Raw genomic sequence first — 19,506 nt, forward strand, 5'->3', positions numbered from 1 at the left:
AAGTCTTAATCTAGATCACTGATAACAAAATAGAGAAATATATAAAGGATTATATATAGTATAGCATACTAATACTACACACTCAGTAGGTGAGGTATAAGCCCATCATTTCTGAGCCAAACAACCCACAGCTGTCTGCAATGTGTCCCTCAGCGTCAATACAGAGATAGAGCCAGTGGGGACTACAGATCCCAGCATGCCATGCTCTTCCTGAATCCAGGTTTATGTTGTTGACATTGCTATAGATCACTGTATGCTGGGACTTGTAGTTCTTGTGATTGCTTGTGCACATTAAATGGGGACAGTCAATTTGAAGTTGTCTAATTTTCCAAAAAAGAGTTAAAGATAAGTTCAGATACTGCTCCTACCCTGACTCTCCTGCAATTTTTTGTGTGGCTTTACAATCTCATTTTCCTGTTAAAAAATGTTTCCCCACTCCTGCTGGTGGATGAAAAACTCACACAATCAACAGAAGAAACTTGGGGAAAAGTGAAACTGATCAATTGCACAAAATGCTGTCAAATGCACCAGGCAAAACAAACTGGGTGGGAAAACGGTATTTCATAGACTCATAGAACTATTGGGCTGGAAGGGACCTCAAGAAGTCATCCAGTCCAGTCCCCAGCACTTTGGTAGGACCAAGTAAACCTAAACCATCAGGACAGGTCTTTGTCCAACCAGTTCTTAAAAACCTCCAATGATGGGGATTCCACAACCTTCCTTGGAAGGCTATTCCAGAGCTTAACTACCCTTACAGTTAGAAACTTTTTCCTAATATCTGACCTAAATCTCCCTTGTTGCAGATTAAGCCCATTACTTCTTATTCCATCTTCAATGGACATGAAGAACAACTGATCACCGTCCTCTTTATAACAGCCCTTGACATTTTTGAAAACAGTTATCAGATCCCTCCCCGGATTCTGTGAGCTGGGTATTCTCTGTTGGATAACATCAATGCAACAATGCCTGATGTCATTGAAAGGGCAACAAATTCATGGTTGCGTGCTACCGACAATCAAACTGTGCCACCATGTCAGTCAGCAGAAACCATGGGCAGTGAAAACTGGCAAAGGTACCACATCAACACCAAACTCACTTCCTTACTACCAACAACAGAAACATTTATGGGAAACACAAAATGAGCACAACTTCAGGCACGTGTGTGTAAAAGTGCTTTGGATCCAGATACACCATCCCTTGATCCGCTGCAGTATGGATGGATATGCAATGACAGTTCCAAGTCTCTGTTCCCCCAAACTGTACCAGACAATGTTGTTCTTCCTCCTCCAAATATTTTGAAGTTAATCAAGTGCTCCTGAAAGAATGATCTACCTTGTAAATGTATGAGATGTGGATGTAACATATTCTTTGCATGCCAAAGAGGTATGGTGGGTTGCAAGGACCTGACAAAATCAGCTTCAGCATTTGCAGCTGAAAACAACAATGGCAAGCAGTGACCTGTATTACTCACATTAGGACACTCAGCTGTAGGTTGAATGAGAAAGAACACTAGTAACCATTTATAATAATTCTAAAATGAAGTCTTTGATTAAAATTAGTACTATCATCATAATTTTGTTAGTATTTTTCCTTGTATTGACCCTAAAAGCAAGGTTGACCAGAAGGGCTGCCAAACTAGAGCCAGTTCTGACACAACCTGCCTCTCTCAAGCCAAAAATAACTGTGACTCCAACCTACACCACTAAAAGTACTCATGGATGGTTCCTAAATGCTATTGATAACAGTATTATTGTGAAAATAGTTGCTCCTGTTATAAACGAAGGCTTGCCTGCCTACACTAAACTGTTTTGCCATTTTAGCTATACAGGTATAGTTGAAGTGACCAAAAAAAACCCAAAAAACAAAACCCTAGTGTGCATACAGCTACACCAGTATAAAAGTGCTTATACCAGTATAACTTAGGGCTTGTCTATACCACGCAGCTTTTAGTGACACGGCTGTGTTGACACAACCTTGTCGCTAAAAGTCAGCGTGTGTAAACGCTTTGTCGGCACTTTTGCAGACAAAATCCTTCCAGCCCCGCAAGCGGCGTTAGCTTTGTTGGCAGGAGAGCACTCCTGCCGACAAAGCCACATTCACACTGCCACTTGCATCGGCAAAACTTTTGTCTTTCGCGGGGGGGCTTTTTTAAGTACCCATGAAAGACAAAAGTTTTGTCTACAACTTCGTAGTGTAGACATACCCTCTAGTTCAGCACATTTATACCATATAGCTGTAGTAAACCAGTAAAAATTACACCCGTAACCAACATAGTTATAGCAGTATAACTTTTCTAGTGTCCACTAGGCCTTATCCCCTGCCCCCACTGCCTTTCACAGGGAAAGTTCCCAAAGCACTTTGCAAGGTGATAAACAGGCTATTTATGGGGATTCCTCCACCCATCACTGGAATTCAGACACATCTGGGGTGAAAGGCAGCAGCTATTTAACACAACAGCTGAGGACAGGAAAGGAAGACCATTTGCAACTGCAGGGGGCATTTAGGGAGGCAGAAGATAATACCTGATACCTTCTTATACTAGGGCCATGTCTACACTAGCAAGCTTACAGCGGCACAGCTGTACCGATACATCTGTGCCGCTGTAAAAGCGCTCGTGTAGCCATGTTATGTCGACGGGAGAGAACTCTCCCGTCAACATAATAAAACCAGCTCAACGAGCGGCGGTAGCTATGTCAGGGGGAGAGTGTCTCCCACCGACATAGCGCTGTGCACACAAGCGCTTATGCCAACAAAACTTACGGGGTGTGTGTGTGTGTGTGTGTTTTTCACACCCCTGAATGACAAAAGTTTTGCTGACATAAGTGCTAGTGTAGACATGGCCTAGATAAGAATAACTAGAAATTTAAAAATCAGCTTTCTCAAACCAGTACAAATTGCTAATATAATAATAATAATAATAATTAATAATAATAATTCCTAGCTCTTACATAGCCCTTTTCATCAGTAGATCTCCAAGTGCTCTACAAGGAAGTTCAGCATTATTATCTCTGTCATAGTTTCAGAGTAACTACACTTGTATTCCCCCTCCATGGTCTACCAAGGGCACCCACTTTAGGCTCCTGGTTTCCAGCTGTCACCTCTCTTTGGCAGAGACTCACATCTCACTCCTTCTTAACTGGGGTTCTTTGTGCCTACGCTATGATATCCCCAGCAAGCCACACTGCCTAAAAGGCCAGTGGCTGCACTTTGCTTTCTCTTCAGAGGCTTTTTCTAAGCAGCATATTGCTTCTTAAGGCAAAAGCATTACAGAGTTATTATTGCTATTATTAAAAACAATAAAAGAGCCTACACACGTGTTAAAAATCTTACCAGAGGTTACTCCCACTCCAGTCTCGGGCTCTGGTGGGTGAGTAAATCACTTAAATGACAATACAGAACTGAATTTCCTGCACCTGTCAGAAACAGTGCAAAGGCTTGAGGGAGTCAGGGGTAACAGAGGAGCTGAGGGACAGGGAAGGAGCCTGGAGTGAACCTGGAGGGTTGTTGGGTGTGGGTGGGAGAAGTATGGAACAGGATTTTGGGGGGAGGGGCAGGATTGTTGGGGAACCTCCCCCATGCTGACCCCAAACCTCTCCCATTCAGTTAGGCACATCTGCCCCTGTCCCAACACCCTTCAGCCCTCTGGGTCTCTGCAGCCTCCTCCCCCATCCCCATGTGTCCCTGCAGCCCCCCTCCCCTGTCCCCATGTGGCCTTGCACCTCCACTTCCATTCAGCCCCTGGCTCAACACTGTCATCCCACTAGCTCCCGAGTCTGCGTCCCAGTCTTCCCCCCCCCCACTAGCCATTCTGAACCCCAGTCTGTGAGCCCCTCAGCAGCCCCATTTGCCCCACCCTGTCTGTCCTAACCTGGCTCTGCGAGTGGGGTGCTGTAATGAACTTCTACTCCTGGGGGAATTCTGTGCCACTGCGTGCACACAGAATTATTTTTTCCTCACATTTTCTGGTGGAAAAAAATTCTGCAGGACACATGAATTCTGCGCGTGCACAGTAGTGCAGAATTCCCCCAGGAGTACTGTTTTTACCAGTTCAAGTGCAGGAACAGTAGCACAGGAGCAGGGGGTTGCTGGAATTAGTGGGGAGAGAGGCACAGGAAAATGCAGGATTCCTGTGGTCTCTCACCAACTACAAAATCCTGGCAAAATGGAAAGGTTTGTGTGTCATTACCAAATGCCTGAACCATCTAGTCCCTTCAAATCCAAGTAAGTATAAGGGAAATGCCACCGCTCTTGCCAAAAGATTTCCACAATCTCCCTGGGCATGGAAGGGCTCACAGCTGTTTAGATGCTTGCGCAAGGTGACCAGCTTTTCAAAGTGAAACCGTGGGACACTTGCCACAAGGCGGGGAATCGAGTGGGCACCCAGGACATGGTTTGGGTGTGCATCAGGGAGACGGGCATGGAAAGAATAGGAGCCTCGCCTCACTCATCCCTCTTCTCAGTTTTTTGAGACCCTCCCTCTCCTTCCCTGCCACCATGTGCATTTGACTGTACATGCAGGGCTGGTCTAAGGACCCAGGCATGTCAGGGCTCACCAGGAGGGTATCACCATGTGATAGTCCTGGTGGGAGTGCATCCTTTATGATTATTATCTATCACTCACCATCACCACATGCCAGGCACTTTCCAAGCAAAGAGGAGAGCACAGTCCACATAACATACAGTCTGAAAAGACAGGTGAAGGGTGGGGGACAGGGACAGAAAACGCAGCACACATGCACTCAGGGAGCCAGCTTTTTCACTAGCTCATCTGCCCAATGGTTCCTTTAAATAGCCAGAGCCTGCCTGGAGTGACAAAGCACAACGGGGACACTTGGAAAAGGCTCCTGTTTTGGGGAGACACATGGGCACCCTATTAGCTTGCAAGTGTGAAGGACAGTCCAGCTTGTACCTATTTCTCTTTTCCCTGGCCAGGTCTCTCTCGAAGCACAGCAGCTATTCATACTTAAGTCATGTTTCCAGGTGGGCTCTTTCCACCCAACGCCAGCTTGCTGAGTGCTGAAATGATTCTGGGACATGAGCAGAGGCTATGGTGACATTACCTGGAGAGAATGAGTGAGAACGGCTGAGCTTCACATGTGGGCTATTTAACACTCATTCACTGGAAGGCCAGCAGACTTTGATTTAAGGTTGCCAGGCATTTGTGTTTGACCTTATGTTTTTTTCAGCCAGATCCCATCCTTCATTCCTGTAGTGGGGGAGCACAGCATGGCTCAGGGAATTAACGATGAGGCCACAGAGCCCTGACTCATAAGGACGCTGGTTCAAAGCCAATCCCAGTTAATTGTAGCTAGCGAACTGGATTAAGCACTGTGCAGGAGTCTGGATTGCTATGGGCCTGAGTCTCCTCTCCTGGGTACTTCTTTCTATACCAACAAAACTTCACTGTCTTTAACTGGGTTACTCCTGATTTACAGCAGCGTGTGAGCAGAAAATCAGAACGCCGATTCTGCCACTCACTTACCTTGTAACCTTCAACAAGTCACTTCCCTGCTCTGTGCCTCAGTTTCCACATCTGTGAAATGGGGGTAATGCTGCTGACCTACCTTTACCAAGCACTTTGAGATCCTCAGACTAAATGTGCTACATAAATGCACAGAATGAAAGCCATTCTCCATATAAGCAGCCACAATCCAGATGGGCTAGTGGGTCTCCTACCCTCCTCCGTGAAGGTGATAGAGGTCGTTCTGCTGAAGGCTTTGGGGTTATGGAAGCAGATCAGGGAACTGGAACGGACCGGGATGTGGGAAGACTGCCCTGTGCAGTACCTGTTGCATGTATAAGTAGAGGCTGTGGATTTCCAGGGCTGACAGTTTAGCGCATTTCCCAGCACTACCTCAACAGGCAATGACCTGAACCTGAACTTGTGTCTGGGTAGCTCTCCAGGGGTGCTAGGCGCTTTTAAAAACAAAGAGATGATCACAGTCACAGACAATCCTTCTCATCAACCTCAGTAGGGCTAGACAACATACTGGGGTTCCCATGCCACTTCATGATGTGGGATTGGGTACAGCCCCTCCCCCCCTTACCCTGCCTTTCTTCCCTCCTCTTTCTTCCCCCCCTTCCCCCCCAAATCTGTAGCTCAATCTGTGTCCTTGTTTTGGAGTGGCACTTCTACCAGTCAACCAGATTCGGTTGTCCTGGGCGGGGGGTGTCACTCCAAAACAAGGACAAAGACTGGACTACCGACTGGGTGGTTTGAGTCAACAAGCAGATGGGGTGGGGGCAGGATGGGACAGGACACAAGCCCACAAAGTCTGAGGAGAGAACAAAGAAGCCACAGCGCTGCATGGGCGGCAGGCACACCCAAGCACCAGGGTGCAGGATTTGACTAAGGAGCTGCTAGACGAACAGGCAGCTGCTGCGCGGGTGATTGCAGAGGGGGCTCCTGGGACACCGCCAGGAACTGGTGGGACAGCTACGAGCGGGCAGCAGGACTTGCTATCCAGCACCCACAGCCAGAGGGCATGGGCTGTTGGACTGACCCAAGGGGCTATGCAGAGAGTCTGTGTGGGTGTCTAGCTAGACATGTGGGGGCTGGGGGCTGTATCAGGGAAAGGGAGTCTGTGTAACCCCTGCGAAAGGGCCTTCCCTGGATTTACTGCTGGCTTTGAGGCAAGCGTTGCTCTCTTGTTAAGCATGGTACTTGCTCCAGGGGTGAACTCGGACTCCCCTCGAAGGATGGGTTGGTGTTTGTGCAGTGGTTTGGATCTGGGACCTCTTCCTCAACCCTGAGAACCCGCCACCTGACAAGTGGCGTCACCAATGAGGTTTGGGGAGTTAGGCAGGGACCCTTGGGAATGTGCCTGATGCATGGGCAGTTGGAGGATCAGGGCATTTTTGAATAATACAGTCCCTTGGCCAGCCTCCCCCAACCCAGCCCCCTCCAGGCGGCCTGCCCTTTCCGCTGTGGCATACCCCATGGGGGCCCCATGCTTACCGCAGTTTACAAGGGATCCCCAGATCAGCTTCCCGACTTTCCAGGCAGCACTGGAGTCCACATTTAACATGCACTGCCTCCCTGGGTACCAGATGGTGGGGATCCTGGTGGCCCAGGGGAGCCTCCCCCACGGAGGTGCAGATAACCAGAATGGTACAGTCAAAAATATTTTTAAGCAACTGGATCGGCCCCCCTGAACAGATGAGAGAGTTCTTTGCTCGGGCTCAGAAACCTACCGAGACACGCAGGGACTTCACCAATAGCCTCCAGTGATTCTGCTCCATCACCAGGAGGAGCCCTCCCGGCCCAGGGCCTAGAGCAGAACCCGGCCCAATGATTGGCAGACAGCCCAAATGGCATAACTAAAGACTCAACATGTCCGAATCGAGCATGGAACGCTGTCATCCACTTGTTGCCTTCCTTGATACGGATCTGATTGTAGGCGCCATGAAGGTACAGTTTAGAAAAAACCCTAGCCAAGCAAAGTCTTTCAAAACTTCATCAGTAAGTGGCAAAAGGTGGCAATTTCAAACTGTCACTCTATTCAGAGCCCAGTAATCAACACATGGGTGCACGGAGCTGTCTTTTTCTGCCTGGGTTTAGCAGGCCAATGCTCAAACCACTGAGCTATCCCTCCCTCCATAAATAGCAGCAGAATCTTGATGCAAAGTGCACCGTGCCTGATCCCCACTGGATGTGCAGGTCATGGGCGACCAGCCAAGGAATACAGAGGATACTGGAGAAACGAGGGACGAGATCAGTCCAAATTGCAGAACCTCCCGGTGGCCCTGGAGTGTGGCCACAGTCAGCAGTGTTGTTAGATGAGTAACCAAGCCAAAGGAGAGAGAGGGGACCCATCAATGCATTCCACCAAATCGGGGAGGCTCTTATGCTGAGTGGGAATGTTATCAGTCTCAGCAAAATCTCGGCCCATGAAGTTGTCGGATGCCCCTGAGTCCACCTCAGTTCAGCTTCAGACATGGCAGGATGTCAGAACTGAAGAGGAAGTTGGAAGACGGTGGCTCGCTGGCCAACCATGGCCAGGGTACCAGTTGACAAATGGGCTTTCCCAACCGTGTCAGGAAATGAGTCTTACTGGGCATCTCTGGGTATAGTATGCAGGCTCCCTGCACAATAGGCATAAGTCTCACGCTCGTTGCCAGCTCCTTCCTGCATCAGTAAGGCAGGGTCAAATCTGGTTGGCCTATGGGGGTCAAAAACTGGACTTCCTTTCTAGTTGATGTTTAGCCAGGCAATTGGCAGTGGTGATGCCCAGCTTGACCAGGGCGTCTAGGTCAGACACTGGCTCTACCCATGCCAGCTTTTCCTTATTTTCTTCATTCAAGCCAGGCCAGAAATGGTAGTGCTGTGCTGCCTTGTTCCATCTAGTGTCATCCGCTAGGTGCTGGAATTCCGCCCCAATCCTGGCGACTGGCCTAGTCCCCTGACACAGGTTCTGAAGAGCGCTCTCGGTGGAGCGGGTATGATTCAGGTGATCACAAAACAACTGCCATGGCGTCAATGAATTCCTTCAGCTGCCCCAGCCAGGGACTGGAAGTCTCCAGGAGGGGGGACGCCCCAGGCCAGGGCCTCCCCAGTTAGCAGGATGATAATAAGCCCCACTCGGCCTGGCCAATGGGAAACGACAAGCGTTGTAGCATGACCAGGAGCAGCCACTGATTCAGGAAGCCATAAAATTTCCCAAAGTCACTGTCAAACTGGGCCGGCAGCAGAATCTTCAGTTCCCAAGGGACCTTGGCCCTAGGTGAGTGAGACCTATACCTGCAGGGCCACAATCTGGGTCTGCAGCCTCTGCCAGGTGTCCATTACCTCTGTCAGGAAGAGAGGGGCTTTAACGGGGGTGACCTTCGTAGCTGCGCCTTCCTCTCTGGGGCTGTTCAAATTGTCAGGGACATGACTGGGATATGGGTGATCAGGCCTAATGGTCAAAGCCATGGGGGTAGCCTTGCGTGGAGATTAGAGCAGAGCCCAGCTGGAGTCAAGGATCAGGACCATGGGACACCTGGGGTCGTAGTGGAGAACAGTGCCGAGGGTCAGAGCCAGGGATCAGCAGCCAAATGCCAGAGCTAGAGGGTGAGCCGGAGATGTGGTCAGGATGCAGAGCCAGGGGTCAGAGCTGGGGTGACAAGGATAGAGAAGGGCAGGGGCTGAAGTAGGCCCAGGACCAGGCAGGGAACGCATTGAGCAGCCAGGGAGCCCTGGCTTTTGTGGTTCTGGTTGTTCTTTCAAAAGTTTGCAATTGAACCTTGACTTAGTACAGCTTTGAAACGTTACTACGCAGAAGAAAAACGCTGCGTTCCCTTTATTTTTTTTAGCAGTTTATGTTTAGGGTTGCCAATTTTGGTTGGATGTATTCCTGGAGAATTCGTCACATGACATAATCTTTAATTAAAGATTAATCTTTAATTCCTGGCGACTCCTGTTTACGTTTAACACAGTACTGTACTGCACTGTATTTGCTTTTTCTTTTGTCTCTCCTGCTGCCTCCTTGTGCACTTCCGGTTCCAAATGAGGTGTGTGGCTGAGTGGTCAGTTTGTAACCCCGGTGTTTGTAACTCTGCGGTTCTACTGTATCTCCATCCCTCCACCAATCAGACAGGCCCTGCTAGGATCAGCTGTCTCCAATGTGTTGCTAGGAGACTGACCCTGCTGCAGCTGGCTCCCTGACACTTATGATCCAGAAAAGGACATTCCTCTGGCACGCGTGGCCAGGAGACTTATCGAACGCCCCCAACAACTGGATCCAGCTCCTTGCGGGGAACCGGCTCAGCATCCCTTCTGTGGGTCCGGGCTTGCCGGCATACAGCTGCGCTCCTGGATGCTTTGTCAACAGGGGATTGTTATAAGTGACACTGAAACAATGTTCTACCCCCTGTTGTTTTAGGCATGAGCCTGCTGCAGCTTTGCTCTTACGAACTGCCAGAGGTGCTGCAGGCTACTGAGCCCCTGCTACTCCGTCAGGGGAGGAGGGCGTGGCAGACGCCATTAGAGAAAGACAGAACTGCCAGCACTTTGCCAACATGCACAGTGAGATTGGAGAGGCTAAGATCTGGGACACCGGCCTCTGTGAGACCATTCCCCTGTGTAAGGCAAAGACTGGCGTAAGGGGCAAGGATTATACTGCCAGCTGGAGCCATACTCGTGCAGTGGTGCAAAGCCCAGTGGCTTGCAGCCTGGTGTCTGTGAAGAAAGGGGGGTTGCCAGTGAGAGTAATGAAGCACAGCCATCAACCCAGATGGTTGTTCCACTCTCCGGTCATTGCACGAGTCCTCAGAGTTGACTGGGAAGATGTGGTGATCCCCAGAAAGAGACCAGACGCTGGGACTGCCTGCATTGCCTTGCCGAGCAGTGCTAGCGAAGGCCCTGGAGAGGCCTGGGCATTGCGCTGGTAACCATGGAACAGAGGGAATGTCTGATTCAGCTGATTCGGAAACACTCTGCTGCCTTCTCCAAGAACCCAGCTGCCTTTGGGTGCATGACCCACATCCAGCACCAGATTGTCACCAACCAGGCCCCGATCAGAGAGAGGTTCTGGCCAGTCCCACCTGCTTTCTACCAACCAATGAAAGATACTCAATGAAATGAAGTAGGCAGGTGTTTTCAGGCTTCAGTCCCTGGGCAACCTCTATTGTCCTGGTCAAGAAAAAAGATGGGAAACTCCGCTTCTGTGTGGACTGTCGGAAAGGTAACCAAGTTATGCATAAGGGTGCATACCCACTCCCCGGCACACAGCATTGACCGCCCTTCAATCTGCCTCCCTGTTCTCCACCATTGACATGACTAGCTGGTATTGGCAGATACTAATGGTGCCAGAGGGCTAGGGAAAAAATGGCGTTCACCACACCCGTGAACTCTACAAGTTAATGTGCATGCTCCAGGGACATTCCAGTGACTGCTGGGGAAGGGAGAACTTCAAGACAATCTTCCTGTACCTGGTTGACAGCATTGTATACTCAAAGACATGAGAAGCACCTGAAACACTGGATGTGGTGTTCACCCAACTAACCTGACATGGACTGACAATCAAACCTTCCAAGGGCCAGTTTCTGAAGGAGAAAGTGGCGTGTCTGGGCCAGACTGTGACCAAAGAGAGAAAGTGCAGGTCGTTGAGACGTGGCCAATGCCCACCACAATATGAGCTGTCCAGAAGTACTTGGGTTCATTGGATGCTATAGACATTTCATAAAAGACTTTGCCAAGCTGGCTGCGCACCTACATGCCCTGTTACCAGGGCTCTCCACGGGCGGGGCTGCCTAGAAAGACCCTCTGAACTGGGAGGCAGGCTGCCAGAGGGCTTTCGAATGCCTGAAGTTTGCCCTGGTGAAGGCACCAATACTGGCCTACCTGGATTATGCCCTCCTGTTCAAACTGTATATGGAAGCAAGCAACCAGGGTCTGGGGGCTCTGGACTATGACATCAGGAGAGGGTGATCCCCAGCTGGGGATTGAAACAGTCAGAATGGAACGACGAATGCTACAGCTCCTTCAAACTTGAATTCCTGGCCCGGTCTGGGCCATCACCAAGAAGTTTAAGGGCTACCTGGCAGCTGTCTACTTCACCATATACATGGACAACCACGTCTGGAGCAAGTGGGCTCTGCCAGGCTGGCAGCACTAGAACAATGCTGGGTCTCCATGCATGGGCCAACTACATCCACTTCATGGAACTCTGGTCTGGCCAATGGTTACACTGTGGATGCATATTTAGCTTGTGATCCACAGGTCCCTTTCTGCAGTACTCGTTCCTAGGCAGTCATTTCCCATTGTGTATGTGTGCAACTGATTGTTCCTTCCTAAGTGCAGTACTTTCCATTTGTCCTTCTTGAATTTCATCCTATTTACTTCAGACCATTTCTCCAGTTTGTCCAGATCTTTTTGAATTATAATCGTATCCTCCAAAGCACTTGCAACCCCTCCCAGCTTGGTATCGTCCGCAAACTTTATAAGTGTACTCTCTATGCCATTATCTAAATCATTGATGAAGTTATTGAACAGAACCGGACCCAGAACTGATCCCTGCGGGACCCCACTCGTTATGCCCTTCCAGCATGATTGGGAACCACTGATAATTACTCTCTGGGAACAGATTTCCAACCAGTTATGTACCCACCTTATAGTAGCTCCATCTAGGTTGTATTTCCCTAGTTTGTATATGAGAAGGTCATTTGAGAAGTATCAAAAGCTTTACTAAAGTCAAGATATACCACATCTACCGCTTCCTCCTATCTACAAGTCTTGTTACAATGGACTCCATCTGCATGCCAGTGGATCCTGACCCTGCTGTGTGACAAGAGTATTACAGTTTTGCAACCCTCACTCAGGACAGGTGGCTGGGGACAGGAAATAAAGACCAGTTTCTTATCAGAGGCAGTGTTGTCTAGTGGTGCGGATGCGGAAAACCCCTATTCTATTCTTTGCTCAGCCACTGACCTGCTGTGTGACCTTTGGAGCAGGGACTCTCTTATCTTAGGTGTCTGTACAGTGCCTAGCACAATGGGGCCCTGATCTCAGGTGGGGCGTCTAGCTACTGCTGCGATCCATACTCCTATTACAACGTTGCTTCTCAAGCATATACAAAAATACACACAGAGCAAAGAATCCAGATAGTTTACGCAACAGAAATCATGACTATGTAAATCACATAAAGGCACCTAAGGAGCCTGGACTAGAGCCCAAGTACTTTAGCTCCAAAACCACAGGCTTCAACCACTATTAGCTACCACTAATAGTAAGTCCATAGCCTACCTGTGGTCAGGCAGTAGTACACAACATACACACATCCTATACGCAAAGCCAGTACAGTAAAAAGAATGAGAGTACTTGTGGCACCTTAGAGACTAACAAATGTATTTGGGCATAAGCTTTCGTGGGCTACAGCCCACTTCATCGGATGCATGCAGTGGAAAATACAGTAGGAAGATATATATACACAGAGAACATGAACAAATGGGCGTTGCCATACCAACTGTAAGGAGACTAATCAATTAAGGTGGGCTATTATCAGCAGGAGAAAAAAAAAACTTTTGAAGTGATAATCAGCATGGCCCATTTCCAACAGTTGACAAGAAGGTGTGAGTAACAGTAGGGGGAAAATTAACATGGGGAAATAGTTTTTACTTTGTGTAATGACCCATCCACTCCCAGTCTTTATTCAAGCCTAATTTAATGGTGTCCAGTTTGCAAATTAATTCCAATTCTGCAGTTTCTTGTTGGAGTCTGTTTTTGAAGTTTTTTGTTGGAGAATTGTGACTTTGAGGTCTGTAATTGAGTGATCAGGGAGGTTGAAGTGTTCTCCGACTGGTTTTTGAATGTTATAATTCTTGACGTCTGATTTGTGTCCATTTATTCTTTTGCGTAGAGACTGTCCGGTTTGGCCAACGTACATGGCAGAGGGGCATTGCTGGCACATGATGGCATATATCACATTGGTAGATGTGCAGGTGAATGAGCCTCTGATGGTGTGGCTGATGTGATTAGGTCCTATGATGGTGTCCCTTGAATAGATATGTGGACAGAGTTGGCAATGGGCTTTGTTGCAAGGATAGGTTCCTGGGTTAGTGTTTTTGTTGTGTGGTGTGTGGTTGCTGGTGAGTATTTGCTTCAGGTTGGGGGGCTGTCCGTAAGTGTGGATTAGCCTGTCTCCCAAGATCTGTGAGAGTAAGGAGACTGTCTCTTTTGTGCTCTCATTGCCTTCCCAGTGAGGCCCAGGAGGAATCTGTCTCATTTGAATGAAGAGGTGACAAGATCTGGACCTGCAGGAGGGGTGAGGGGAATACACTGGGAAAGAGCCGGGCGTGGGAAGAGGAAAACTGTGTGGAGCTGAGGTTTGGGGAGAGACTGGGATTGGCTAGGCAAGGAGATTTGGCCTGGGCTCAGAAGCCTGAGGATTGGGGACTGGGACTGGCTAGGTGAGGAGAATATGCCTGGGCTGATGAGGTGCAGAAGAAACAGGACATGGGCAGATTGGAGGGGACAGGGCAGAAGGGGACAGGCTTGGGGGTAAGGGAACGGGCCGAAGAGCACATTTCCCTCCAGAGCCGGGAATGGAACCCACAATTCCTGAGTCTCACCGTTCCTCTGCTGTCAGCGAATATCAGTGAAACTCCCTGGCAAAGTGTGTTTGTCACTCACATCTTGCGCTGGTCCACATATAGGATGACAACCTACAACTGCTATTGGTTACATTGTTCTCTGAAGTGGCAGGAGTTTCTGTGGTGGATCTAAAGTTTCCAACCCTGCTGATGACCCACATGGGTGTCAATATGATGCCTGTAACAAGGTTGGCTGCCTTCTGAGTGCCCCCTTATGACCAACAGTGGCTGCTCAGCACCCTGCCTCAGTTTCCCCTCTTGGCTCCTCAATAAACTCAAGAGGCTTTCAGAAGTCCAATAACAGCCCTTCTTGGGATCTGGTTCTATGAACATAACGTTCCAAAGCGCACACAAAAAGTCTCCTGCCCAGCCCCTCCTCTCTGAGGCACTGTCCCTTCCTGCTCTCTTTAAGCCCTGGAGAAGAAGCAAAGCCTGGCCTGCTTTCCTCGCCTTCTCCTCAAAAGAAAAACAAAACGGCCAGCAACAAACCTGAGCCTTCTACTCAGTCCCAAACACCCTTCCTCAGGGCCCAGCCCCTCAAAGTACATCTACACAGCAAGCAGGATCCCACAGCAGCGAGTCAGTCCCAGGCAAAATTGTTCAAACTATAGTAAAGAACAGAATTATAAGACACATAGATTAACATGATTTGTTGAGGAAGAGGAAGAGTCAACATGGCTCTTGTGAAGGGAAATCATGCCTCACCAATCTACTAGAATTCTTTGAGGGGTCAACAAGCATGTGGACAAGGGTGATCCAAGTGTACTTAGATTTTCAGAAAGTCTTTGACAAGGCTTTTAAGCAAAGTAAGTTGTCATGGGATAAGAGGGAAGGTCCTCTAATGGATCAGTAACTGGTTAAAAGGTAGGAAACAAAGGGTAGGAATAAATGGTCAGTTTTCAGAATGGAGAGAGGTAAATAGCGGTGTCCCCCAGGGGTCTGTAGTGGGCCCAGTCCTATTGAACATACTCATAAATGATCTGGAAAAAGGGGTAAACAGTGAAGTGGCAAAATTTGCAGATGATACAAAACTACTCAAGATAGTTAAGTCCCAGACAGACTGCGAAGAGCTACAAAAGGATCTCACAAAACTGGGTGACTGGGCAACAAAATGGCAGATGACATTCAGTGTTGATAAATGCAAAGTAATGCACATTAGAAAACATAATCCCAACTATACATATAAAATACTGAGGTCTAAATTAGCTGTTACCACTCAAGAAAGAGATCTTGGAGTCATTGTGGCTAGTTCTCTGAAAAAAGCCACTCGATGTGCAGCGGCAGTCAAAAAAATGAACAGAATGTTGGGAATCCTTAGGAAAGGGATAGATAAGATAGAAAATATCGTATTGCCTCTATATAAATCTATGGTACACCCACATCTTGAATACTGCGTGCAGATCTGGTCATCCCATCGCAAAAAAGGTATGTTGGAATTGGAAAAGGTTCAGAAAAGGGCAACAAAAATGATAAGGGGTATGGAACAGCTTCCATATGAGGAAAGATTAATAAAACTGGGACTTTTTAGCTTGGAAAAGAGACGACTAAGGGAGGATATGATAGAGGTCTATAAAATCATGACAGGTGTGGAGAAAGTAAATAAAGAAGTGTTATTTACTCGTCTTAACACAAGAACTAGGGGTCACCAAATGAAATTAATGGACAGCAGGTTTAAAAACAAACAAAAGAAAGTATTTCTTCACACAATGCACTGTTAACCTGTGGAACTCTTTGCCAAAGGATGTTGTGAAGGCTAAGACTATAACAAGATTCAAAAAAGAACTAGATACATTCATCAAGGATAGGTCCATCAATGGATATTAGCCAGGATGGGCAGGGATAGTGTCCCTAGCCTCTGTTTGCCAGAAGCTGGGAATAGGCGACAGGGGATGGATGACTTGATGATTACCTGTTCTGTTCATTCCCTCTGGGGAACCTGGCATTGGCCACTGTCAGAAGACAGGATACTGGGCTAGATGGACCTTTGGCCTGACCCAGTACGGCCGTTCTTATGAGTCTCAGAGCCTGGGTCTACAGACTTGAGCTTGTGGGGGTCATGCTACGATGCTAAAAATAGCTGCGTATACATTTGAGCTTGGGTTGAGTCTTGGGCTCTGAAACCTAGAGAAGTGGAGCTGGCTTCAGAGGCCAAGCCTGAGTGTCTACACAGCCATTTTTAGCTCTGTAGCGTGAGCCCCATGAGGCCGTGTCCATACACCCAGGCTCTGAGACTCACTGTCATGGGATCCTGCATGCTGTGTAGACATCCATCAAAGACCAGGTTCAATCACATGAGTGCCTGTCATGTGATTCAATTCATTCTCTCCACCTGAGGAAACAAATCAGCTGCATCAAAGGGGTGCTGAGACCTATCTCCCTTTAGAAGGGCCAGCCGCCCTGGACAGTGCCACCGGATGGAATTTCTGTGTTTTTTTTTCAGTTTGCTTTTTTGAAAACCTCGGAAATTATACACCCAAAAAACTTTGTTAAAAGAACATTGTTAAGGTTGCAAAGTCAAGTGTTCAGAAGTTAGGAGATGTCTTTGCAACCTTAATTCGACCCCTGGTGTGTATGCATTATGACCGAGTCTTCAATTACATGATCATAGACTATTTTTTCCACAGGACCCCTGCCTCATTCAGTGCACAGGGTGGACCTGCTTTGGGGATGAGTCCACGTTGTTCAGTGAAGAAGACATCTGTGGGACCCTGCCTCGCTTGTTGCAGAAGTTGGAGGGTGTGCAGGGAATGAGGCAGGGGACCGCAGGAAAAGAAAGGATGGCTTTATGGCTAAAGCAGTTGAATGCTGCCCTGAAGAATGGGATTTCTACCCCTGCCTCTGCCCCAGGGTTCCTACGTGATGCTGGGTAGGTCACTTAAACCAAACTTTTCACAAGTGGCCACTAAGGCCACGTCTACACTACCGACTTCTGCCAGCATACCTGTTTCGGGGGCGTGATGAGGAATGATCCCTGGCTGTGCTGGCAGAAGCCCCTTGTGTAGATGCAGTTACACTGGCAAACCACATTTTTACTGGTAAACTTGTTTCACTCCAGGGTACTGGAATTAGACATGCTGGTAAAAGGGCTGTTTCGTTGGTACAGCTAAACTGTGTCCATACGAGAAGCGCTTTGCCGGTGTAGTATAGCGTTGTAGCTGCACCAGCAAAGTGCTTGGAGTGTAGACCTGGCCTCATTGTGTGTGGCTCATTTTCAGGGTTTGATGCACCCAGGGGTGTGATCTGCAGATGTGCTAAGCGCAACTGAGCTCTATGGGAGCTGTGCGCTCAACTCACGAAGTGCCATATAGTGCGAAAAGTCAGGTCCTAGGTGTCCCCAACTGGGCACCCAAAATTAGTGGATCCCTTTGATGTTAATTTCTCTGATCCAGATCCGCCAAGGTGTTTCGGCTCCTAACTCCCACTGATTTCAATGGAAGTCAGGCGCCTAAATACCTTTGAGATCTGAGTCTCTGGGTCTTAGTTCCCCAGCTATAAAATGAGGATTACACCCTCCCCTCCCCTCATTGGGTCGATGGGACCATAAAGCCATTGTTTGTGCAGCACTCTGGTACTCTAGTGATGGGCATGACAGAAAAGCCTGTGAGGAAATGAACAATGTTGTCTCCAAAGCAGGTTATGAATAGCGTGCAGGAAATGAGGCCTGGGCCACACACTGACCAATAGGGAGAAAACAAAATATTGAATAGCTGTTCATTGGCTGAACACATCCTTCCTGTGCACCGAGTGAGGGAGGGACCTGTGGAAAAAATAGTCAGTGATCATGTCAGCATAGAGTGTATCTGCAGAAGGGGGCTGAATTATGCTTGCAAAGGCAACTAAAATCCAGACTTTCCTAACTTTGGAGTGCTTGACTTTGCAACCTTGCCAACGTTCTTGTGTTTTGTTTGTTTGTTGGTTTGTTTGGTGTTTGTGTCTGTGTGTGTGTGTGTGTGTGTGTAATTTTATAGACTCTTATCACGTCCCCACTTATTCAGCTGCTTTCTGCCCAGTCTCTTCAGTCTCTCTTCAATGGGAGTTTTTCCAGGCCATTGACCATCCTTGGGTTTTTTTCTCTGAACTCCTATAATTCTTCAGGATCCTTTCTGAGCTGAGGTGACGGGTCCTGCACACAGAGTATTGGAATATGCTCCATCCCGTTCCTTATACATCCCAACTTCTTGGACTGCTGCTGCGCATTGTAGACAGCTCAAGACCTCTGGTCAGTGACACCCGGGGCCCTTTCTACTAATTAGGATAAACAGACAACTTCAAACTCCAGGGTTTCCATCCTAAACTGGTTTGCAATCCCATTATTTACGGATACTGTGCCCCACGCCAGAGGCGACCACGCTCAAGTGACGGTCAATGTGACTTCTGTCTATATGGTTTGTAAACAGTTTTTTCATCATGAGAAGTAACTGGGCCTGGAACAGATTCGCATCCTTGGTGCATTGGGCCCAGACGAGGACCTGTCACGTACACTCACCAGCAGGTTGCATGGCCACAGCCCTTGAGTTGTCCCACTGAAGTCAATGGGAGTATTTCCAAAGTATGGTTATGATTGAATATACCTGTGTTCACAACCGACACACAATTGTAATAACGTTTGTACAAGGCATCATCATTGTGAGGCATTATGTAAAAACTCATAATTTGCTGATCAATAATGTCCTGGTAAAATGCACGTAGCTGCGTTATATGTGAAGTTATAAACATAAGCTGAGATCATGACTAAAAGTACGTTTTCCACATAAGTCTGGGGAGTAGTCAAAGCAGTTCCTCAGAGACAAAGGGCAAGCTGACCCCTCAGCCAGGTGTAAACAAGGCAGATGGGCCATTGCCTGCTAAGTGGCCATTCTTTGGCAGGAAATGGGGCAAGGACAAAAATCTACATCTTAACAAAGAAACAGCCTGGAGTTTCCTTCCACCCAGATGGCCTGTTGCCTTGCTCCCAGCTGGAAATGCTTCTCAAAGGGGGGACAGGACTATTAAAAGAAGGTGCAGACACCCCAAGACACCCCTCTCTCCCCCAGCCCATCACATTCACTGCATTTGCAGAGACAAAGGAAGCAGCCGTTGGACTCTGGGGGAGGGATCCTGACCTAAAGAGTTTGGTCAGTAAGATTGCTGAAAGCATGTGGTGAGAGAACTTGGCTTTAAATCTAACATGGGTTGTTACGTTAGGCACCAGTAGGCGTTTTATCTTTTTTTTTCTTGTAATCACTTCTGACTTTTATGCCTCATTACTTGGACTCACTTAAAATCTCTCTTTGTAGTTAATGAACTTGTTTGATTGTTTTATCTAATCCAGTGTGTTCAAGTTTTAGTGTCTGGGTAACTCCATTTGGAGTAACAAGTCGTGTGCACATTATTCCCTTAAAGGAATAACGGACTCCGTGTAGTTGCATTGTCCAGCAGAGGGCTGGGCAGCACAGG

The sequence above is a fragment of the Emys orbicularis genome, chromosome 23, assembly GCF_028017835.1.
Source record: "Emys orbicularis isolate rEmyOrb1 chromosome 23, rEmyOrb1.hap1, whole genome shotgun sequence".
Taxonomy (NCBI): Eukaryota; Metazoa; Chordata; order Testudines; family Emydidae; genus Emys; species Emys orbicularis.